General features: G+C 40.3%; 2 long non-coding RNA genes across 2 annotated transcripts; one reads left to right on the forward strand and one right to left on the reverse strand.

Annotated features, from left to right (window-relative positions):
• Positions 1–5205: 5205 nt before the first annotated feature.
• Positions 5206–6800, forward strand: LOC138956825 (uncharacterized). Its single transcript, XR_011452820.1, has 2 exons — positions 5206–5324; positions 6182–6800. It is a non-coding gene; the product is annotated as an uncharacterized lncRNA (long non-coding RNA).
• A 6379-nt stretch (positions 6801–13179) lies between these two features.
• Positions 13180–22637, reverse strand: LOC138956826 (uncharacterized). Its single transcript, XR_011452821.1, has 3 exons — positions 22128–22637; positions 21308–21358; positions 13180–13314 (listed from the first exon to the last, which is right to left on the reverse strand). It is a non-coding gene; the product is annotated as an uncharacterized lncRNA (long non-coding RNA).
• Positions 22638–26377: the final 3740 nt, after the last annotated feature.

Raw genomic sequence — 26377 nt, forward strand, 5'->3', positions numbered from 1 at the left:
GAATTTCTAACATTCAGAAATTGTTCTGTTGCAAATTTGTCGGTTCGCTGAGCTAAAATAGTGGCCGATGTGAGCGAGAATTCTGCAGAAAAACGATCTGCTGATCAGCTTGCGTGCACAGCTTCGGATTTACCAGTGTGTCAGATGCTCTCGCGTTTCAAGTGTTAAAAACAAAAATAATGACGTGCCGTCCACAATCAATCTTTATTGTTGATTCACATGACTCATTTCAATCATCAGCAATGATCTTTTTGTATTGCTTTGTTTGCTTTTCACTTACCTGAGCCACAAACTCCACCTCCCCTTCGAAATTCTCCTTCTTCTCCATGTGTTGAAAGACTGCACCGGAAGTAAAGTTACTGTCAAAATCGTCTTTTCCGCTTTCCGCTACTTGGTGAGCGCGCGCAACGAGTTGGCGATCCTGTCAATACACATCTATGATTTGTCTGAGCGAAGATCCAACGGTAAGCTCTTTTAGCCGAAGACAGCGAGCCTGGGTGCATGCATGTGTTCTGCGCGAACTTAGAATCCGGTTTCATTCTAGAATGGACCGGGTCCAGGTTGGAATTCTAACCCTGCGCAAGTACAGTGGTGCCATTCTAGAATGAAACCCTTGAATAAAGAGGGCCGTAATGTTTGTAGGTAAGACAGAGTTGTCTTCCCTTGAATTATCTCCACCTGCACCTTCCCTTTGATAAAATGGGGCTGATTTGTCTACCCCTGAAAAAAATCCTTTGGCGATCTTGCGATGTCATGTCATGTCAAGAAAGTTGACACTCCTGAGTACGCAATAAACAAAGGCAGACCATAGCAAGGGGGACTACCAGGGCAGTATTGTTTGCAGGGCAGTTGTTTTTGTGATGAGAGCCGGTTGCGGCCGCTTGCAATGTCAGCGCTGTCTCCCTCTCGGAAATGTCCGGTTTTTTGACAATTTTTTTGACAGACAGACAGACAGACGGTCAGACCGACTAACCGACAGACAGACCAACAGAAGGACAGAGTGAGTTAAAGAGCTGTTGTCACAGGTTTAAAAAAAAGTTGACATTATATCTTCACAATTCAGAAGACCAACTTCATGTATATGAATAAGATTAAAAGTTACAAGCGAGATCGGCAAAACACTGTCAGTCCGGAAATTTCCGTTCGTAGCGATCAGTGCTGAGTGTCTCTCAAAATCGTAATCACTTTCAGAACATCACAATCCCAATTCACGATGTCTTTGAGTAAAGTGTAAAAAAACCGAGAAAAAAAACCCCAACCAAACACACAAAAAACAAAAACAAACAGAAAATCCACATTTGTGGCTTTGGCTGTGTGATAGTCTAACTGAAATGACTATTCCAACTTGGACCCAAATTCCAACCTTGCGCACGGCCGATTCTAGAATGGACCAGCAACAAGGGTTTCATTCTAGAATGGCACCCCTGTACTTGCGCAGGGTTAGAATTCCAACCTGGACCCGGTCCATTCTAGAATGAAACCGGATTCTAAGTTCGCGCAGAACACATGCAAGCTTCTATCATGTTCGTGTGAGTGCTGCAGGGCTATTAGACGCCTTTTCATTATTCTTGATTTGGAGATCCATGCAGGGTATTAGAAAGTGCAGAATATACACGTTTGAACAAATACGATGTGTGTTTGCTCTGAAAAAAAGAAAAAACGCAACAAACAAACATTGTATTTGTTTAAAGTATCACAAATATTTATTACCTGTATCTGCATGTTTTGATAATGATGAAGGGTAAATTACTTTGACGTGTGCTTTTTTTTTAACCACACTGATAACGAATGATAGAAACACAGACACACTTAATAACATATCCACAAAAATTGTAACAATAAATGTAAGCTGAACAATGCCTGCAACACATTTCAGGCCTCAGAAGGAAGTAATTATGAGATTCAGACAGAGAGAGAAAGCCCAACACGAAACCAGTTGTGACATTTTTTATTTCATTATGTAATATTAAAAACACGACAACAACGTATTTTCTGTACTTAGTTTCGTGCAATTATGGATTGCAAAGTATGTCTAATTGAGTGGCATAAAGAGGCACAGTTGCATGAAAAACCAACTCGGATCTTGACTAGGATCAGGATTTTACATGGACACAACCTAGAATTTAACATCCTGGGGGGAGGGGGGTACTGCGCCTTTCACATCAAGATGTAAAGATCTATTTTAAATAATACTTATTAGAAGGGAACACAATCAAACAACCTACAACAATCGTTCTGAGGGGAGAGAATTACCTCTTCCGAAGAAATTACCTCCCTTGCTTTTCTTGTCGTGACTTATGTAGAGTAAAGTGAATAGAAAGTGAATCAGTCAGTAACAAAAAAAACCCACAACATTTCTTAAGATCAATGAGGAGTCTTGAACTATTTGTCAATGTTAATCTTGTATGCATAACAAACAATATATTACGGATTGATAATTAAAGAAAATCGTCTCTTCTACAGGGTTGACCCCCCTAAAAATGACACCCACAACCATGCAAATTACTTCTGCATCTGTTGAACCAATTATTTTATATATGGTATTCATTAACTTCAGTTTATGTTCTGCCTTTCCAGTAAGTGGCAATTTTGTAAATTGAATGGTCTGACTTTTGTGCAATTTTAATTTTTTTCTCCAAATTCGGGGGTTGATTAAACAGAACGAGTTTTGACATTGAGCGGTAGCCAATTTTACCTAACTTAAACCCTTCAGGCTTTTACCTTTTTGATTATTTTGAATGTCTGAGTGTGTAAAAACATCCCCTTCAACCCCCAGGCTATCGATGACCTGAAGAAAGCATGCAGTTACAGCTAGGTTCAGGGCAATCCTCAGACACGAAAGCGTTGGTGTCATTGGTGATGCAAAAGTTAGATAATTTAACCTACAAATTTGCCACTCTGTGAACTGCACATGCATAAAATCAAGTTTAAGTATGCTGAATATGAAGTTATCCAGTCAATTGGTGTAGAAGTTATAGCATTTCTGTCAGTTAACAGTATTTAAAATCTCTAAAGTAAAATCTGACATATTCGAAAGTTTTGCATAAACACCCAGACAATTTTTACGATATTCTCCTAAGCTTCTCCACTTCTCAGCCCTGTCTTGGAAATGAATTCGAATAAGGCAGTCAAAATAACTTAGTTTGGAGCACCCATCAATCAGAATAAGCATTAACTTTTGACACAGGAAATATCTTCTACCGAAAGCTCTCCTGGTTTTATTCTACATTTTTCCTGCATAATGGTAACAAATTTAATGATAAATCTAAACAACGAAGTGACTGTGGTAAGATGAACAAAGTTAAAAAACAAAGGATTACTGTAAATGGTTTACGAATCGAAATCTAAACAAGTTTTAATGATAAGTAAAATGATAAAAGAAATAAAATTAAAAAAAGCTAACGTCCTCGCATTTGTCCAGAATTATTCCATGTTTAACATGGGAACAGAGGGATAATTGGTCTAAAGAATTTTTAAAAAGGAGGGTTAGGGTAACCCTAACCCTCTTTGGACTATCTGTATGCAATGCCCGCTATAGGTGAAAGACGTTTGTGGAAGCCATGGAAGAATGCATCGCTGTTGTGCTGGTTCAGCTTGAGGTCCTGTCCTAGCGAATATCCTGCACACACAAAAACACGACTTTTTAAGCCACTTATGTTGCATTCCGTGACATAGCTTTGTTAAAACCGCGTGCCTGATAATAATGACAGATTTTGTTGATATACATTTTTTTAAGACACCCCATATAATATTGTTTGACAATCTCTTTCAACATAGTTTACGAATCACCAATGTGTATACAAACGCAAATTAACCCACAGGTCAATAAATTACTTTCCAGAGAGAGAGAGAGAGAGAGAGAGAGAGAGAGAGAGAGAGAGAGAGAGAGAGAGAGAGAGAGAGAGAGAGAGAGAGAGAGAGAGAGAGAGAGAGAGAGAGAGAGAGAGAGAGAGGAGAGAGAGATTAAAACTAGAAAATGTGTGCTATATAAAACAAGGATAATCACTGTCAAATCTTTGCTTGTACCTGCATGGTGTTTACTGCGCTATATACACAACCTGTTTTATTTCATTTATTTATTTATTTTTGTTTTGTTTTGGGGGGGGATGTTTTGTGATGAGGGTTTTTTCAAAGCCTTTACTGCTTTAGTCATTGAATCCACCCGACTTCGATTTATTGTTCAGTGATGGGTAATTGTGTGACCAACTATGTAAGTTAGTGATTGTTCTGGCTTCATACAATGACATTGCATTAATTTTATAAGTGTATGTGTGTGTGTGTTTCAGGCAAAAGCTGATATTACAGTCCTAGTTGTATGCAGTACCTCTGCTTCTTCGTTCAGGAATCAAAGTATACAATCTAAACCGATTATTTTGTTCAATAATGTTCAGCTTACCATCCCGAAAAAGGCAGTAACGTGCCGAAATATTGATATAGATATAAACGTACCTAACCTGGTTACTGGTGTGTTTTCTTTCTATTTCAATAATGTAAATGTGTGACAACTTGCAGGGTACTTGATGTTCAGAGCAATTTTTCTGGCAAAAGACCTTTTATGGATCAAAGAAAACTTTTGTCGTGGTGCACAAGTCAATCAATTTGGTTGATAAATAATTTGTGCTGCATTTTCCCTGGTTCCAAAACGTAGTATGTATTACCACATGTCCTTACCTGTCATTGGAATCACATGATTCTCTGCAAGCAGTCTTTTGTGGAAATACGTCATTTAACACTTGCACTTATAGTAGGGCTGATGGGGTCTATGTCGACCAAAAGAGTGGGATTCTCTGTAGGTCGAGTTCCTGTAGGTGGATTCCCTGTATACCTAATGTAAACAGGCAAAGTTGAACTTAGTTATTGTTCACAACTTTATATTGCGTCGTCTGCTACCGTTCTTTGTTTACCGTTTCGGCTAGTAGGTTAGCTCCCCTGATTCACCAAGACTGACCTCCTTAGAGGCTGACCTAATTACCCAGTCTCATTGGTCCAGCGAGCGATGCATAGCTGACTTTTGAATCGGTGTAGGGATTTTAAGATGACCATTTGCAACATATCTTGTAGACTCTTTGTGTAGGCAAATTACATTTTGAATTAGGGAATTGTTTAAAAGGTATTCTGTAGGCAAGTTTTTCTAAGCAACTTATTGTGTAAGTTGAGTTTTCAGCGTGTGGTCAGCGCACTACTTTTATCGCCCTATCATCTTAGCTGCAGTCAGTCCGGTACTGCTCTGGGACTGTCTTTTATGCACTGTGCCATCTTGAACCAGTGACCACTCTTTTTATCTTCTGGCTGCGTTTCACCAGTTTGATCTGATTCCCGGACCGGTATGTCTCTATTGTTGTATCTTGATTGTTGTGGAAAGTTGCTTTGTGTATGCGATGATTTTTATGTTCCTTATTTTGGTTTAGGATACTTGTATATTTTGAAGAATTCAGATTTCTTCCCAACCACTTGTTTGACTCTGTCTTGTGATCAGTGCGCGAATCTTTTATTTCCCTTTCGAGTCTAACTCATTTTGTTTAAATCAACTCTAACTGCTGATGTTGATCATGGGGTATTTTCCTGTAACTTTTGGAAGGGACGTTGCTGTTATCAGCCTTTGTAGAACTTTGATTGTTTCTAGAATTGGTCCGATTCAAAGTGGCCGGTCTCAAAGCGTGGGTTTCCAAACTAGGTCAAACCCGTCAGTCAGTTGCTGAGCTGGAGATCTATTTTTAGCTAGGGATATGGAGTCTCCTCCCATATAAGGAAGTTTTACATCACTTCCGGTATTGCAGGGTAAACAAGGGAACCCCTTCTGCTCTGACTTGGCCCCTTTGTTTTGAAACTTCAGCTTTGGGTTTCCTTTTGTAATTATAATTGTTTTTATCCGCTTTCTGTTTAGTGTTACAGCTGATTCTTGTAGGTTACTTTAGGGAATTTCCGGCACTGATTTAGATGAAAGTTTACTTAGATTTGTGTGGATTGTTTTGACTTAAAGTTATTCATGCATTGTTTTTGCAAACAAATTATAATATGTTGTATATATATAATGTATATAATTGTGTAACTATTTTTGATGCTTTCTGATAAAACTATGTTTATTGATTATATCTTTCTGTCAGGTTAGATTCTTTTTCTAAATTCTTTTACTTAGTTTATTTTTGTGTGGATTAGTGACCTCAGGTCTTTGGATTTTCAGTATGTAAGCTGATGCCTACCGGTACCAGCTGATGATGTGAGGCGACCCATGACCGCCTGTTTATTGGTTTATTTTCTGCTCTGAGGTTTGTTTACCTGCAAATTCGCAACATTACGGTTACTTTGTCTTGTTAATCTGTCAGCTTAGTTTTGTTGATTGTGGAAGGACAGTTGTGCCTGTGTTATCATAATATGTCTGTAAATACTTAATTGTGTGTGTGTGTGTGTGTGTGATTACAAACCTAAATCTGGATGTCTGCTTGAAAGTGATGATTTCATAAGAGAATTTAAGCATCGGATTGGGCGGAAGGTGTGTCTACTGGGATTGTTTGTCGAGTTTAACAATATTAGACGGATGTTCATGAGGTGTTTTCTTTCTTTGTGATCTCTCTGTATATAGTTATGACTATTTCTTTTTGGATGATTGCGATTCATCACATGTTGATGTTTCTGCAACTATTTGTGTGTTCACTGTCTTTATGACAGTCATGACAAATACTTTTCTATTGATTTTTATACTTTGATCTTGTACATTTTCTTATGTTGTTTTATACTGGCATGTTCCAGGTGTGAGGTGTGAGGTGTGAGGTGATGAATAAACCCATGCACACTCTAGACAAGATGTTCGAGTTTTCCTTCCCCTTGTTACACTAAGACTTTAAAATTGGCAATCTAGTATACAGGGAATCCCACAGGGTGCAGTTTTTCAATAAAACTTGCAAACCATACTCGAATTTCTAAGAAATATCAAAAAAAGATCGAAAAACATCAAATTCTAACGATGTCGCTAAGCATCACGTGACTTTCATTGATATTAGCAAAACGCTACAGGAACTACACCCTGTGGTATTCCCTGTATACAAGATTGCCAATTTTAAAGTCTTAGGTATACAGAGAATCCACCTACAGGAACTCGACCTACAGTGAATCCCATTCTTTTGGTCGACATAGACCCCATCAGCTATAGTAGGTGGCTGTGGAACGGTAGACATGCAACGACAACGAACAACAAAAGACAAAGTGTGGAGTACACTAATTTTTCTTAACATACGCTAAGTTTCTTTGATAATGCTCCAAGTGAAAATCAGGGGTTCCCAGGCCTGATATCACAATTAAACAGCTTCTTTTCAGAATCAGGAGGGAAAAAACGAGATGTCGTGACAAGAACAGACAGCAGCAGCAGCAACAACAACATTGCTAAATCGTCGCTTTAACAAAATTTCATGTTTAGTATCGCAGACAAAGCACGGCTACTGATCCGACCAAAGCCACACTTCATGCACGATGGGCACATTGTTATGGCCAGCTTGTTAACGTGAGCATTGTGTATGTTTTACATAGAATTGAATGTGTTTGTCGTTGTGTCTGTCATCTATCCTAGTCGTTTGATTTAGAATAAAGCAAACTTATTACAATGACGATTTTCTTCGGTTTTTGATGAAGGATTGGCATCAAGACTTTTCCTATTTTCCAACTCTGCCACCATACACTGGCCGTTCAGGTCTGCATGTCGACCACATGGTGTGTGATCAGATTTTTCGGACATGTTCACAATGCTTACATGACCACCAAATGGAAAATCAGTTGGTATGTGTTATGTTTTTGTGTAAGCACAATCTTCATACAAGTAAACAGAAACAGTTTTGTTGCAAACAGAGCCTTCATAAGAAAAAATGCTTCTAAGTCAAAATACATACCCCCTTTTTCGTATTGCGTAAAATATACCCATAAATTCTGGACATCATATTTTTATTTTTTCTCACAATAATGAAACCAAACTTTGGCATATGTTTTAGCAATATATTCACAATAAAACCTATGAGTTTGAAGGCTGCATCTTGTTTTGTTTATTTTTGAGAATTTTTTTGCAAACCCATGCAAATGGCCAGTTTCTGGGGAGAGACTGGGGAGATAATGGCCAGTATAGAAAGAGTTAATAAGTAAACTAATGTCAGAAGTAGGTATTTACCTTGTTTGCCTTCGCGTTCTTGATAGCCCGCTGCAGCATTTGTATCACTTCCCTTGACATTCAAAACGCCAATGTATTTCTGAAAGGAAAATAAAGATATTGACCGAAACATCACACAAGTGGTATATCATGCTAGGTTTTGTTTACAGTGCCTGTTCTACGACCACATCTGATTGTAATTTAAATAAAGAAAAACTGTATCCATTTATTACTTCTCTATTTGTGTGTGTGCAGGGGCGGATCACATCATTTTTAAGGGGGAGTTTCCAAATTTTTGGGGGGGACAATTTGACGACGCGAAGCGTTTAGTTGAAGACGCGAAGCGTTCAACCTCCTTGGGGGGGGGGGGGGGGGGGGGGGGGGGTCCGACAAATGTTGATAAAAACAAGGAAAATGGATCAATCTGAGCCAAGAAACATCCCCTAATACACCTTCCAAAAAAGTAAATATATTAAGAAGAAAAATTTGAATCACAACAAGGACAATTGATCGATCTGGCGCAACCTGAGCAAACTAATTAGCCAACTTCTTTCCAAAATCGTCACTTAGAATACAAAGGCCGGCTCCTAAGTGGTCCGGAACCCCCCTCCGGATCCGCCCAGTGTGTGTGTGTGTGTGTGTGTGTGTGTGTGTGTGTGTGTGTGTGTGTGTGTGTGTGTGTGTGTGTGTGTGTGTGTGTGACCGATGACCTTCTCTAAATTCTAATCGTTGCGTTTGCATGGTAATAAAGTTTTAATACTGGATATGCCCATTAAAAAATATCATTTCTTGTTCATGTCATTGTGTGTGTGTGTGGCCAGGACCGTGACTTCTGCTTGCCTCGACGTCTTCAGAAAAGACACAAAATGCCAGCAGGCGTATGTTCAAGCACTCAGTATGCTGTCATCTGCAAACAAATAAATACAAATTATTCAATTGTGTAAATAAAGAACAATCATTTTAATATTTCAACACAAAATTCATATAACTGTAGTCTTCACCAGAGACATCCACTACACTATCTTTAAATAAAACTGCCGTAAAAAATTGAAATACTATAAAACTTACCCCCACTCAGATCTATTTGGGATTATTCAAGTTTCAACCATGAAACGATGCCGGTTTGGACAGATCTGCTAGTTTGCCGCTGAAACTGAAATCAAAGGCGATCTTCAGAACTATTTCTAATCTTGTATTTGTGATTAATATAAAATACTGATCTTCCCAATAGAAGCTGATGTGTATACACATGACCAGGACAAGGTATTTTATTACAGGGCATTTACGCAGACGTCGCAGTTCAAAATATCGTTTTAGATCTGATTTTGTACAGCAGCCTGTGTGATTCAGAATCGTCTGCCCTTTTTCGGTTTAACATTTTATGGACGATTCCTATGAGACTGCTCAATCATAACTGATGACAAATTCAGAAACAGATGATGGTTTCAAGTAGGCTACAGTAATGATTCGTTAAAAATGGCAAGCCACTCGTCGATCATTCACACTCAAAGAACCCAAGCCAAATCTGCTCTGGTTCCGAGCAGCTTTTTCCAACTGAGACCCTAATTGTTACGCATCTGCCGCGAAAAGATAGACCACAAACAAGCGGCACTGTACCATGCTTTCGTTTATGTTGCTAAACAGATTAAATGTGCATTGTAAATGTGCTTACAGCAAAGAAATGCATCCTTACTTACCACAAAAATACTGGTACCACATTCATCGCACTTGTGTCTTCTTACCAAAACCTATAGATATGTTTGTTTGCGATATATTGGTAATTACTAACTGTTAACTATTTTTTAAAAATCTGAAATGACTTTTAAGAATCAAAGAAAGATTCGCTAAAACGGTTGACTTCAGAAAATAAGCAATATTTTTCTGAACCATGAAATAAAAATCGAAAACTCCGTTTGATCTTTTATTTTGGTAGATTGATGACAACAGCCGGAACTGAAAGTACCAGAACCAAAAATTAAGGGCATTAATCAGGTAAACTAAGAAGATTGTCGTTCCTGGCGCGCACTTCACATGTCCGTCAAACAGTGTCCGAGTGAGAGAATTTTTTTTTTTTTTTCGCAGTTCGACAGTATATGAGGCCCTTCTTCATATCAAAGTGTAAAGGTTGCTGAACGATGTTTTTCCTTTTTGCTTGTTTAGTTACACTTTAAGGGAGAAAAAAGGCTTTAAAGTATACGTATAGTTTAAAAAACTAACACAAAAAAGTACCCGCAAATGCTTATAAAACATAATATGAAAACTATTTAACAAAAATTACAGGAGCACATAAACAAGAATTAGAATCTCACAATACAGTGATTCACTTCTGTGCATTCTCCTGTTGCTGCATTTGTAGTTTCACAAAAATTCACATCTACTTTCAAAGAGCTCTCACTTTCTGCATATAGTCACATACAAAAGGTCAATATCACTTGTATACTGTCACATAAAAAAGGTCAAAATCACTGGAAAGTCACCTTATAGTGCCCTATCCTGTAGCTGCAATGCTTGAAGTATCCCCCAAAAATACTCAGGGACTAGCTAAGTGCTCTTATATTTTGTACATAATTATACTATACTGTATACAGTCATAAAGGTCAAAATCCCTGAGCACATAAAAAAGGTCAAAATCACTGGAGAGTCACCTTAAAGGTCCTCGTCTACATTTTCTGACAGAAATTGAGATTTGACCGCTAAAATGTTTAATCCATTCACAAACACTTTCAAAAAAACACCCCCCTCCGATCAGAAAGGACGGAGCAAGTGTAGCCGTTTGAAAATTCATTGATGTATTCCATCGTAGTAGGATATCCTTATTTGGAACATAATCATAGTAGGATATCCTTATTTGGAACATAATGTAAACCGGAAGTTTTCAAAGTGCTCAACCACCCAGAATTCCTAGCGGTGAGCAGCCGCTGGCTTGACGAAAGTTCTCTGGAAATTTCTTTTTATCAATTATGCAAACATTCTTGTCGTATACGACTTTTAAGTGGCTGCAAACAAGGCTTCATTATGCAACAAAACAATTTCAAGCAATGTGTTTACTCTGTTCACGTACTGTGTTCGTCATTCGTAGATTTTAAATCTTAGCCGAGTTGACGCATTTCAGGGAACCTCTCAAAAGTCAGATTTACGCTTTCAGCATTGCACATCACAGTACTTTGTTTTATGGCGGTTTACAAAGAGGCTCTGCTTAATGATTCGGTTCAGGAATTAAGGAGTCATCATAAAAATAAAGCAAAAGCATAGGTCTAACACTAACTCAATGTTTCGAGAGGCACAGTACGTTCCGACACAGTGACACACGTACACTGACAATGAAATCTAAAACGATTGCAATCGATCTAAATTTGTATTTCTGCACACACAAAACATTTCGACTACAAAATAAGGATCGGAATTAAAAAAAAAGGTATTTTCCAACAAGAGTCCTTGATTTGTGTGCTTTCATTTATAATGAGTTTACGCCGGTAGACTACTACCCGCAACATCGATGTCAGAATCGCCATTGATTTTCCTGCAAGACTGACTAACAACTACAGATCTAACTGAATCAGTTGAATCAGACTGTTCTAGATTCTCCGGTCGAATCTTAGAATGCAGCTGGTTTTTATTTTTGTATTTCTTAGGTCTATATGTGTGTGCCGTATGTGTGTAAAATGTGCGTGTTTGTGTGTATGTGTAAAATGTGCGTGCGTATGTCTGTAGATGTGTGTGTTTGTGCGTGTGTGTGTGCATGTGTGTGTACGTAGATGCGTGCGTGTGTCAGTGTGTGTGTGTGTGTGACATTCACGTGGTAGTACGAGTGATTGAGTGAATCGGAGTATCTGTACGTGTTTGTTTTCTTATACCTGATCATGTTTTCTTATACCTGATCATGTTTTCTTATACCTGATCATGTTTTAGACGATTCATGTATGCATTTATAGTTCTTAAAAATGCCAAACGTGTAACTCATTATACATTTGCCCCTTATGGCATAAATAAACTAACACTGTACTGTATTGCATGGTAGGTATAAGCCACGTATTTTATTCAGTTATGATTCATGTCCGTCAAGTATAACCGTTTGTCCATGTCTTGTTTTGTTGTTTCTTTTTTTTCTGCAAAAGCTGTCCATTTCGATACTCAGGTCGAACAAAGTACGCTTATCTCATGTCTCAACTCTGAGCTAAACATCGTCTCCACCAGTCAGAAGAGGCAGGGCAGGGCCAGCAGGTGCGGCAGTGTCACATTGTTTGTCAGCGCAATCGGGAATCAAGGACACAGAGTCCGCATGCGGACAGCAACTCAAGAAGCTGCCGCCGAAGAGTTATCGGGAAGAAAGATCCACTCTCTTAGTCTTACAGTGAGTTTGTGTAGTTACAAATGTAATGGTTTGAAGATTTCTTCTCTCTGTTATTGCTTGAGTGCTTATGTTAATCTCAGTTATTCAAGTATGGGCTGTATATTGTAAATGCGTGTGTGTGCATATGAGAGAGAGAGAGAGAGAGGGGGGGGGGGCGGTGGTGACACACTATCCTTCCGTTTGCTGTTTAAAAGGATACTTACAAAATCGACAATCCCATCAATCAGTCGAGACACAATTTATTAACAACAGAATTTTAATTATATACCAACTTATTTAATGCATACACTCTTACATATGTATACATCTGAATGCATAAAGCACACACACACAAACATGTACAAAGTACCCCCCCAAAAAAAAAAAAAAAAAAACATGCCACCCATTAAAATGCTGATAACTCATGAATTACTTATGCAACTTACTTCAAATGTGGTGTACATTGGCCTGAGATATGGGATGATAATTCCACAAAGTTTCATGAATGCCGGTCAAGTGCGCATGGCTTATAATTATATCTATATGCCGCTGGTTTCATAATACTACATCTACTAAAACAGATAAAATGGATAAAAATTTGAATGCATCACATTATTTCATGACAATAGGACTTTTAACTGTGTTGGTCAGAACATGATTAACGAGATGACTGCGGGGGAGCTAGCTGGTCCTGTCCATTGCTGAGCGGCTCGCTCCCATCCCCGGTTTTGGGCATGGCCTGCAGAGGATCCTTCCCAGAGGAGCCCACTTCAAGTGCAGCCACATGTCCTTCCAGGTGAGTTTGTCACCACTACCAAGATAGGTGAAGGGAGGTTGATAACCACCCGTCAAAGACCTGTAATTACAAAAATAGTACTTAAAAATCTGAAACAGTTTGCACATTGCTGTTAATCGCCATAAGTTGTGCATGACTCGACTATGATGTGCCGTAATTATGCATTAAAATTATGATGAAAAAACAACAACCTGAAAAGTGATGGGCGTGTCAGGATAGGGCGGATAATCGTTATATGAAATCTTTAGAAATGTGTCCTGTTTCAGTTATTAATCTTTAAATGTTATAACAACATCCTGGAAATTAAGTAGAAATGGCCCAGTCAGGCTGATTTTTTGTCAAATACAGTTTGACCTTAAAAAAATGCAACCCTCAAAAATGTTAATAACTTCTACATCTGTTGACCAAATCACTTTATATCTTGGGGACATAAACTTAAGCCTATGCATGACCCTTCCACATCTTGGCAACTTTTTTTTAAATAGCACAAAAGTCTGACCATTTGATCTACAAAATTGCCCCTTTGTGAAAGTGTCACAGTAGCTGAAGTTTATGTCACCCAAATATAAAGTGATTCGGTCAACAGATGTAGAAGTTATTTGCATTTTGGAGGGTTGCATTTTTGGGGGGTCACCCTGTCACCCAGTCTTCTTCAAATTGGCAAAACAACACTGCTAGGCACAACAGCTGAAACAAATCAATTTGTGTGGGCAAAAAATGAGTTGTTCTTCAATTTGAGATAATAAAAAAATTAAAAAAACAGGGTCACTCTTGCTCACACAATCAAATCTGCATCCAAATCAGCATGTGTTGTTCACATATCTTGTCTAACATGGACGCTATGGCATGCTGAGCGGTGTAGGCTAGGTGTCAATACTCTCAGCAGGCATAAAAGGCAGTTTTGAAGCCATTTTAGCGGGTAATAAGACAAAGAATGGTACATTTGAGTAACTCGCAAACGCATTGCCTTCAAACTTTCGGTGATTTGTGTTAACACATGTCGTAAAGTACACACGAAATCTCAAGTCATGTGAGGTATTAGTTCTGCTGTTATGCGACATCCCAGAAAGAGTTTTAAAAATAAAGATTGAACAGAATTGTTTTAACTCACATGCGAAGCAAAAGTGAGTCTATGTACTCACCCGAGTCGTCCGTCCGGCCGTCCGCCGGCCGGCCGGCCGGCCGGAAAACTTTAACGTTGAATATTTCTTGGACACTATTCAGTCTATCAGTACCAAATTTGGCAAGATGGTGTATGATGACAAGGCCCCAAAAAACATACATAGCATCTTGACCTTGCTTCAAGGTCAAGGTCGCAGGGGCCATAGATGTTGTCTAAAAAACAGCTATTTTTCCCATTTTTCCCATTTTCTCTGAAGTTTTTGAGATTGAATACCTCACCTATATATGATATATAGGGCAAAGTAAGCCCCATCTTTTGATACCAGTTTGGTTTACCTTGCTTCAAGGTCAAGGTCACAGGAGCTCTTCAAAGTTGGATTGTATACATATTTTGAAGTGACCTTGACCCTGAACTATGGAAGATAACTGTTTCAAACTTAAAAATTATGTGGGGCACATGTTATGCTTTCATCATGAGACACATTTGGTCACATATGATCAAGGTCAAGGTCACTTTGACCCTTATGAAATGTGACCAAAATAAGGTAGTGAACCACTAAAAGTGACCATATCTCATGGTAGAAAGAGCCAATAAGCACCATTGTACTTCCTATGTCTTGAATTAACAGCTTTGTGTTGCATGACCTTGGATGACCTTGACCTTGGGTCAAGGTCACATGTATTTTGGTAGGAAAAATGTGTAAAGCAGAAGGTCAAGCATGTGAGTCGTATGGGCTTTGCCCTTCTTGTTTAGAATTAGTATGCATTTAGAAAAATGAAAGCTTCAATTTACCCTTAAATTTAATACAGTTTCACCAATGGCTGTTCAAAGTGCACTTGTTTAAACGCACACACACACATTTTTGGAAAATGCTTTTTCAAGAGCCATAATGCCCATTGATCAGTTAAGCGTGTTGGCAGTGAGCTTTGCTATTCGTAGGCCAACATTTGCGCTCAGCGCTCTGAATGAGTCAACTTCTTAAAAAAACTACTTTCGCGTTGAAATCCTCATACCACCCATGTCGGATAAAATATGTACATGAAATTTGAGTATGTGGCGCATCTGTCATTGTTCTTGAAGATTTCAACAAATAAAATGTGTTCAATGATTCAGCAAAAACCTATCGTCAATTTAAGAACTGTTTCTGACATGACAAATAACAGCAGACCTAATGTCTCAAATTACTTGAAATTCCGAAAGTACTTTACAACATGTGTTAGCACAACTCTCCGAAAGTTTGAAGGCAATGCGTTAGCGAGTTACTGTTAACCCGTGGTTTGTAAAAAATGTAAAAACATTTTACAAATCATGTCGAACCTAAAACCGCGATTTGTAAAAATGTAAAAATATCGCATTCCACAAAGTAATGCATGCCTTTTATTTTTGAGTCACTTGAGAAAAAGTGACTCTATGTAATCGGTCAGTGTTAGTCTGTCCGGCCGGCCGTCCGGCCGGCCGGCCGGCCGTCCGTAGACACCACCTTAACGTTGGACTTTTCTCGGAAACTATCAAAGCGATCGGGCTCATATTTTGTTTAGTCGTGACCTCTAATGACCTCTACACTTTAACGATGGTTTCGTTGACCTTTGACCTTTTTCAAGGTCACAGGTCAGCGTCAAAGGAAAAATTAGACATTTTATATCTTTGACAAAGTTCATCGGATGTGATTGAAACTTTGTAGGATTATTCTTTACATCAAAGTATTTACATCTGTAGCCTTTTACGAACGTTATCAGACAAACAAGGGAGATAACTAGCCTTTTCTGTTCGGCAACACACAACTTAACGTTGGGCTTTTCTCGGAAACTATAAAAGTGACCGGGCTCAAATTTTATGTGAACGTGACTCATTGTGTTGTGAATAGCAATTTCTTCCTGTCCATCTGATGCCTCATATAATATTCAGAACTGCGAAAGTGACTCGATCGAGCGTTTGCTCTTCTTGTTATTAATTTTTCTTGTTTAGAGCGTCTACGCTGAGTGGTGGGGGTGGTTTTAGTTCCACATCCCATGTTGGTGCAATCCCATTTTGCCACCGTCCCATTTTTTTCCCCATCCCATTTTTTGCCCCATCCCATTTTTGTGACATTTCACAAGCCAAGCGTCGTTTTACAAACATGTCATAACAATAGCAAGACATCCCATTTTGACACTATATCCCATTTGGCCGCCATGCCGTTTCACCGCATTCCATTTCGCCCCCATCCCATTGTCGCGACATTTCACAAGCCAAGCGTCATTTTACTACCGTGTCATAACAATAGTGCGACATCCCATTTTGACACCATCCCATTTGGCCGCCATCCCATTTTTGACTCACATGCGAAGCAAAAGTGAGTCTATGTACTCACCCGAGTCGTCCGTCCGTCCGTCCGGCCGGCCGTCCGGAAAACTTTAACGTTGGATATTTCTTGGACACTATTCAGTCTATTAGTACCAAATTTGGCAAGATGGTGTATGATGACAAGGCCCCAAAAAACATACATAGCATCTTGACCTTGCTTCAAGGTCAAGGTCGCAGGGGTCATAAATGTTGTCTAAAAAACAGCTATTTTTCACATTTTTCACATTTTCTCTGAAGTTTTTGAGATTGAATACCTCACCTATATATGATATATAGGGCAAAGTAAACCCCATCTTTTGATACCAGTTTGGTTTACCTTGCTTCAAGGTCAAGGTCACAGGGGCTCTTCAAAGTTGGATTGTATACATATTTTGAAGTGACCTTGACCCTGAACTATGGAAGACAACTGTTTCAAACTTAAAAATTATGTGGGGCACATGTTATGCTTTCATCATGAGACACATTTGGTCACATATGATCAAGGTCAAGGTCTCTTTGACCCTTATGAAATGTGACCAAAATAAGGTAGTGAACCACTAAAAGTGACCATATCTCATGGTAGAAAGAGCCAATAAGCACCATTGTACTTCCTATGTCTTGAATTAACAGCTTTGTGTTGCATGACCTTGGATGACCTTGACCTTGGGTCAAGGTCACATGTATTTTGGTAGGAAAAATGTGTAAAGCAGTTCTTAGTGTATGATGTCATTGCTAGGTTTAGGTCAAGCATGTGAGTCGTATGGGCTTTGCCCTTCTTGTTTATTTATTCTTCTTGCCAAACCTCACTATACTACTATACTGCGTTATTCAACCAGGAAGACATGGGGCCCGGGTAGCTCAGGTGGTAGAGCACTAGACTTGTGATCGAAAGGTCGTTGGTTCGAATCCGGGCCGGGACGGACACGGGTCAACTTTATGTGCAGACCCAGAGACGGTATCCATCTCCCACCCCCGTGTCACCACAATGGTACGTTAAAGATCTTGGTCATTCTACCATAAGTGCAGATGGCTGATACCTCCTAAACACGCATACATCAAAAGCCGTGAGGGCGTAAAAACTCGAATCGTATAAACCAATTCATGTCCAATATAGGCAATTAAGACCTGACGGACAATAAGCCCCTTATAAAAAAAGGAAGACATTCCGTTTACGCCAAATCTCATTTTTGCCACAATCCAAAATGTCACGAAATAGGGATGGCGGCGAAATGGGATGACGGCATGGCGACAAAATGGAATGTGGCGCTAGTGGTATGACACGGTGGTAAAATGACACTTGGCCTGTGAAATGTCGCGAAAATGGGATGGGGGCAAAATGGGATAACGGCGAAACGGGATTGCGCCAAAAGGGGATGTGGAGCTAATGGTACATGATATGGTGGTAAAATGACACTTGGCCTGTAAAATGTCGCAAAAATGGGATGGGGGCGAAATGGGCTAACGGCGAAACGGGATTGCGCCAAAATGGGATGTGGAGCTAATGGTACATGGTATGGTGGTAAAATGACACTTGGCCTAAGAAATGTCGCCAAAATGGGATGGGGGCGAATTGGGATAACGGCGAAAGGGGACTAATAGATCCCTTGACTTTGGGGTAGTGCGACTCTGTCACTGCTAGCTTTCCACTGGGAGGAAGCGACCGGAATTTCCCAACGATGGGACCTCCGAGTAATGAAAATAAAAATAAAAAATAAAAATCTTAAAATTAACAGTAACAGATTCGCGCTACCCCAAAAGTCAAGGGATTTCGTATTCGTCCCTTGACTTTGGAGTTGACAAGAAAATATCGGGCGCAAAAACGTGATTTGTAAAAAGGTTCACCGTGATTTGTACCATTTTTTTGTCTCATTACCCGCTAATGCGGCTTTAAAAACTGCCTTTTATGCTTGCTGAGAGGATTGACACCTACACCGCTCAGCATGCCATAGCGTCCATGTTAGACAAGATATGTGAACAAAACTTACTGATTTGGATGCAAATTTGATTGTTTTGTCTAAGAACATGCTAAACATGTTTTGTTTTAGCAGTTCTGATTCGTTGTCAATTTTAACGCGGGAACCTTGATTTTGCGAATTTGATTTTGGGGTGTGTTTGTGTTGTAGGCTTCACTGTATCGACACTACGTCGTGTAAACTCAATCTGTTTTCTGAATAAGTTAGGGGCATAAAAGGCCTTTCCAGTCATATAATTGGTTTTACGATAAACGGCCTCATCATAAAGATCTGCCCTCAAACGCATCTGTACAGTTTTTTTATGACGAGTAGTGTAGAACAATCACCATCTTGCACATCTGATCGCAAGATTATGCATCCCCGAAAAATTCTGCTATGTCTCCGGCACATCAGTATCTGTCCGAAGTGTTTGAAAACAACTAATTACAACACACACACACCCCCCTCCACCCCCACCCCCACCCCCCTCCCAACCTTCACCACCCCCCCCCTTCCCACCTCCACCACCACCATCCCCCCTTCCCACCCAAGAAAAAAAAAGAAGAAAAGAATAAACACATTGATAAATACAAGGAGAAGGACAGAATTAATTTACTTTTTTTTCAATTGTTTTTGATAACAAATCTATTGCTTCTAGGTCATCATTATCAGGCCGATGATTAAACCAAAGCTTAGTCACAGAAATGCATATATGGACTAAAAATGACGTGTTTTTTCTTGCAGGACAATGGCTTGGACACTTATGACTTCATCCTGAATCGGCAGAGCAGCGATGTATTCTTACATGGATGCCATGGACGCCTTCCACCTAGCGGGCACACAGATGGTTCACAAATCTACCCACTTGTATATTGCATACCTACCCCCTCACTCTCAACCATTGCTCCTTCAGTTCTGTAGTAAAACAGAGCGATCATTTCTGAAAATATTGTAAGACATTAGCTTCTTTACTTCTGCAGCTGCATCAAAACACACACACACACACACACACACACACACACACACACACACACACACACACTTGATACCGATGCCACATTTCAAGTAATCGGGCTGCATGTATATTTGTTGTCTTCTGACACGGCTATGCATGCTAAAGTCCACAATCAGAATGGCAGGAGCTATTGGAAAACCCGTTTTCTTTTTTTTGCATTTTACGGTAAATACATTTTTGTCTTTGATCTTCAGGCTTCCATAACAGTTCTCTAAATGTCTTGAGAATACGCCTGAAACGTTACATGAACCAAAACAACAACCGAAAAACAAACGCTGTGCATAGGGAACACAAATATCGATGATAATCTGCTAATAATTTAGCAGGGAGTATCAGCCGGGACATTATTTATTATTCTGAATAGATCAACATTCATATATGCATCAAGTGTAGTAATTGATCCTGCTAAATAGTTGTATTTGTTTGTGACTGATGCACTTTTTATTCACTTTGCACATGTATCACGTAAGACAAATCAAGGGAGGTAATTTTGCTCGGATTAGATGGTTCCCTCCCCTGATAACAAAAGCACAAAAATTAATCCCCCCCCCCCCCCCCCCCCCCCTTCTCGTATGTGTTATTCAGACGTTTTGTTGATTTTTGTTGAATATTGATGTGAAAGGTTCAGTCCTTCCCGTGTCAACTATTCGATGTACAGTCTCAGAACAGGCCAGGCCTGACAAGACCAGGGCTAAACACATGACACAACTCATCAGCCTGGGTGCAGTTTGTGATTGTTTTTTATTGACTGAGTTGTGAACGAACACAAGCGGGAATCTGTGATGATAACACATCAAAATAAATTATCACGTTGCGCAGGAAGCAGCCAGGTTGTCGAATCTAAGTCTGTGTTCATGTACACTCTTGTCTAAATGAGTACATCTGAGATGGTGAGACAACAAGTTTTCATGCGGAAGACTGTGTCTCTCAATTTGTACACCACTTGCTACTCATGATTGCATGGCACTAAGAACAGGCAAGATGTGGATATCGTGGTTTTAATGATACATACGGAAATAAAAATGGTTACCGCTGTTTTCTTAGATACTTTGATAGCTCTTTCTTCCTCTGGTCCTTTCTTTGTGATATTATTTAGCCTGAAGTTTGTTGCAACTATTGGTCCGCTTGCATTTCTTGTTATATTAATTGTTGATGTGTTATTTAATTTGTCTGTGTTCCCCTATTATGTTGTCACTGTCAGCTTGATGAATACAGGCTATGAGAAACAAATGTAACCCTTCACAATTAGCTATTATACTAAACATTTCTGATACCTTGACCAAATACGATGTTTATTTTTGCGTGTTCTCGTTTTTTCAGAGCGAACACACACACACACACACACACACACACACACACACACACACACAGTCTCTCTTTCTTTCTCTCTCTCTCTCTCTCTCTCTCTCTCTCTCTCTCTCTCTCTCTCTCTCTCTCTCTCTCTCCCACCCACACACACACACACGTACACGTATACACACACACACACACACACACACACACGCACAGTTTCAATGTTAAAAACTTGAAACAGTATTCCTGTAGCATCGATGAAGGTTGTGTACAGGAACATCATAAAAGCTTGCTTACAAACGGACTCGCTGTAATCGAATAAAACAGCTTTCGAATAAAATAGCTTACCGTTGCTTGCTCAAACTGCGGCTTCCTTGTCCACATTCCTGGCGCACAGATCTGCAATGTGCAACGTTACTGTTGAATACACGCAATTTATGTTGAAGTCAGAGGGCACAGACAGACATATACCCACCCACCCCCCCTACACACACACACACACACACACACGCGCGCGCGTGCGCGCGCGACTGCGTGAAGATGCACCTCACCTTATCATTTAATCACACAATGTAAAAACGTGGTGGTTAAAACTGAATAGTATCATGAATCTCTGAAGAGAATTTTATTTTTTCAACAGTCGTTCATGTAAGGCACACGCAGATTGGATGTAGCTGAAGCCATACCGTAAAAACTAAGAACAGATCTATAAGATTCTAACAAAAATGTGACATTTTAGTTCTATTCATCTGGATGAGCTTGATCTGTCCATAGATGACGAGTTAGCGATACCGTCTGTATACTGAGATCTATGATCTGTCCGAAGTAGAATCGGCCACTGAAAATGCAACTCCCCCCTCCCTTTCCCACGACACACACCACGACACGACACTTGCTGAGAAAAGGAAAAAGTGTGGAGGAATACATAATGTAAAAACCAAATCTAAAAGTAAGCCCGGTTTAAGATTTCAAACCGCCTTTGAGTTTGAGTATGAAATGTTCGGACGCGCCCTTTCAGCCTACAGTGAAATGGTAATCATGTACGTACAATAGCTTTGTTTCAGAACTGTGAAACGTAATAACTACTGAGGTTTGAATTCAAATATACAAGTAAAGTTAATGGAAGATCAAAGTAAAGGTTGGGTGTAATGTCAACAATTATACTTACATTCCGTTTCAGCATGCTCTTCCACAGGAAAAACTCCCAGGGCTTTGTCCTGCTTGCGATTTTGCCAAAAGTACTTTGAGCACACCCCCGACGTAACTTTCAATGAGCATCATAGTGTTTTTGCCACTTGCCGGTTGAATTTGGCGCCTAATTCCAACTTCGCTGCATCTCAGGGTTGTTTCTGGTCCCCCAAATGTACACATTCAGACCTATGCCGCCCTGATCGATCACAATTTTGCTTTTTACGTAACTGGCGCAAGATGGCAGACATCTTTGGACCATAAATGACTCTTTGCGCATGCGCCGCGAATAATTTGATTGGTCGATATTTTTAGGCAGAGCACATGGTCTCAGAAAACAGAAAAGTAAACATTGGAAGCGTGAGTCACGCTCCCAAAAAATAGAAACTTTTTTTACATATATATTTTTTTCTGTAACTTTTTGCCCCATGGTTCATTCATCATCTGAAATAACTTTTTAGCGAAATCTAACCATACGATTATTGGAAAAAAGTCAAAATGTAGACGACCACCTTTAATAGTGCCCTATCCTGTAGCTGCAATGCTTGAAGTATCACCAAAAATACTCAGGGACTAGCAAAGTGCTCTTATATTTTTTACATAATTATACTATACTGTATACTGACATAAAGGTCAACATCCCTGAGCACATAAAAAAAAGGTCAAAATCACTGGAGAGTCTCCTTAATGGTGCCCTATCCTGTAGCTGCAATGCTTGAAGTATCACCAAAAAATACTCAGGGACTAGCAAAGTGCTCTTATATTGTGTACATACTTATATACAGTCATAATAACAAGGTCAAAATCCCTAAGCACATTAAAAATAAAGGTCAAAATCACTGGAGTCACCTTAATAGTGCCCTATCCTGTAGCTGCAATGTTTGAAGTATCACCAAAAATACTCAGGGACTAGCAAAGTGCTCTTATATTTTGTACATAATTATATACAGTCACATAAAACAAGGTCAAAGTCACTGGAGAGTCACTTTAATAGTGCCTTATCCTGTAGCTGCAATGTTTGAAGTATCACCAAAAATACTCAGGGACTAGCAAAGTGCCCTTATATTTTGTATATAATTATATACAGTCACATAAAACAAGGTCAAAATCACTGGAGAGTCACCTTAATAGTGCCCTATCCTGTAGCTGCAATGTTTGAAGTATCACCAAAAAATACTCAGGGACTAGCAAAGTGCTCTTATATACTGTTCAAAAAAAGAAACGCATAGTTGCTACTTGCCAAATTTGTTTTATTTTTCGAAAAAATTAACAGAAAATCCAATATTTAGATTATTTGTTTGAAATTTGGTATGGACACAGTTGAATGCACACACAGTTCATTTGCATCTTCAAATCAATCAGTCAATCAATACGATTGGGTGCCGAGGCTGTCAAGTCAGTAGGGGGTGTGACTGCCTTGAGCAGCAACAACTGCCCGGCACCTTCTGGGCATGGACTGGATCAGATGCCGGATATTTTGCTGTGGGATGGTGTCCCATTCCTCCTGAAGTGCCTGCAATAGATCGCGGTGATTTGCCGGCGCTTCTTCTCGCCTGCGCACACGTCTGTCCAATTCATCCCAGAGGTGTTCTATCGGGTTCATGTCTGGCGACATGGATGGCCAGGGAAGCACCTGGACATGGTGGTCGGTGAGGAACTGGGTGGTGAGTCGTGCTGTGTGCGGGCGAGCGTTGTCCTGCTGGAATATGGCATCCTGGTCAGCCAGAAGAGGAAGGGCGTGTGGGCGCAGAATTTCCTCCACGTATCGCTGGGCAGTTATGCGCCCTTGGACGTGCACCAGGGTGTTCCTTCCAGCGGTATTGATCGCCCCCCACACCATGACGCCTCCACCACCATGAACGGGTGCCTCATCCACACAGTTGGGCGCGTAACGTTCGTTTACTCTCCGGTAGACCCTCCTCCGACCATCATGTCGCTGGAGCAGGAAGTAGGACTCGTCGCTGAACCACACGTGTCTCCAGTGATTCCGGACGGTCCAGCGAAGGTGCTGGTTGCCCCACTGCACTCGGTTCTGGCGATGGCGGCGGGTGAGGACAGCTCCTCTGTGAGGTCTGCGAGCTCTCAAACCAGCTTAATGCAGGCCGACAGGAAACGATTCCGGAGGTGGCGGAGCCGTATGAAGCGGTCGTGAGCAGCAGTTGTCGCCCTTGGTCTTCCCGCTCGTGGCAAGTCAGCAACGGAGCCAGTGGCTTGAAACCTGACCCACAGTCTACTGATGGTGCTCTGGGACACGTGGAAGTGCCTGGCGATTGCATTTTCACTTTGGCCTGCTTGTAAACGACCCAATGCAATTTGGCGGTCTTCTCTGCTCAATCGGGCCATCTTTCGTCGCTGAATTGTCGTCTGATTTCTTTGTGGCGAACAATCCGCTTTTATGGGTTTTGGAAGACATGGTGAGAGCTCAATATTCCCCGAGTTTCACGAGATTACACTGAAGCATGACGAGTGGTCATGCCAAATGAGCAATTTTGACATTGTAGCCACTGATAACGCATGCGTCACGTGCAGAGCTCACTTGTGGCAATGGACGAAAGGTCGACGACCAGATAAACATTTTCTGCAGTTTGGTGGATATCCTTGTAGCCATATAACTAAATTAACCAAATATTACAAGCTATGCGTTTCTTTTTTTGAACAGTATATTTTGTACATCATTATTATACAGTCACATAAAACAAGGTCAAAATCACTGAGAGTCACCTTAATAGTGCCCTATCCTATAGCTGCAATGCTTGAAGTATCACAAAAAAATACTCATTGTCCAGCAAAGTGCTTTTATATTTTGTACATAATCATATACAGTCACATACAAAAAGGTCAAAATCACTGGAGAGTCACCTTAATAGTGCCCTATCCAGGGATCGCGCTAGCTTTTTAAACAAGAGGCGAAGCCATCAAGGCTCACGTAAGAAATCGACAAACAGTAACACAAACTCAATCACTCCGTCACACACACACACACACACACACACACACACACACACACACACACACACACACACACACACACACACACACACACACACACACACACACACACACACAGAAAGAGCATAGGTGAAACTGTGCAAGAAAGCGAGACACTAGATCTAGATCTGTCTGTCTGCATGTAGCCTACTTACAAGCAAAGAAACTACAATGTACAGTGTTTGTTACAAGGACACGACTGCCAACCAGTCTCGGCGCGCTCAAAATAATAATGACCGAAACTGTCAGTACTTCCTTCGCGTGACGTCTAACCCTCTTACGTCATAATGTGACGTCAATGTAATGTGACGTCTTCAAATGTTAGAGTTTCTACCACAGACATACACACGCACAGACGCACGCACGCACGCACGCACAGACAGACAAAGTTACGATCGCATAGGCTACACTTACGTGAGCCAAAAACGCGTAAGTCATACGCAACGAAACGAAACAAACGCGTCACGGACCAATATTTTTGCGTACTACGAAAACACGTACAGACACAAACAAAATACGCACGAAAGACTTAAAAGACACTCCTTACCTAAATACGGCGAGTTTTCCTGTCGAACTCCGCGCACGCCTGTCGAATAACACCCCTGCTGTCTCCAACCTTCGGGCCTTGCGACTTTGTTTCCCGCTCTAATACGACTAGACACACTTTCCGCCTTTTGGAAGCGCGAGATGGGAGAGCAGCTAATGTCTGTTTCATTATCCGACAAGACATTATCTGGTAATACCCTCGTTACGTTCGTTTGCGATACTTCGATGCAAAAGGAAACGGACTTTAGTTTTGACGCGCAGATTTCATGTGTGTCGTCACTTCTCGAGCCCTATAGTCAGTTTCAGGATCGGGTGATTATTAAGTCAGAGCAAAAGCGCTGCGTGAAGACAAGAAAAAGTTACAATATTTTTGCGTATGGCTTACGCGGCGCGGCGAAAAAAAACGCGTCAGCGACTTTTAAAATGCGTCCAATACGCAAAAATCGTGCGTAAACGCGATCCCTGCCTATCCTGTAGCTGCAATGTTTGAAGTATCACCAACCAATACTCATTGTCTAGCAAAGTGCTTTTATATTTTGTACATAATTAACATATAGTCATAATTATTAAAAAACGGTCAACATCACAGGAGAGTAACCAGTGCCCTATCTTGTAGCTGCATTTGAAATGCTTAAAGAATACTGTATCACAAAATTACACATTGACTACATTGAGTACATTTTCATAAAAAAATAT

Source organism: Littorina saxatilis, unplaced genomic scaffold (assembly GCF_037325665.1).
Source record: "Littorina saxatilis isolate snail1 unplaced genomic scaffold, US_GU_Lsax_2.0 scaffold_310, whole genome shotgun sequence".
Taxonomy (NCBI): Eukaryota; Metazoa; Mollusca; class Gastropoda; order Littorinimorpha; family Littorinidae; genus Littorina; species Littorina saxatilis.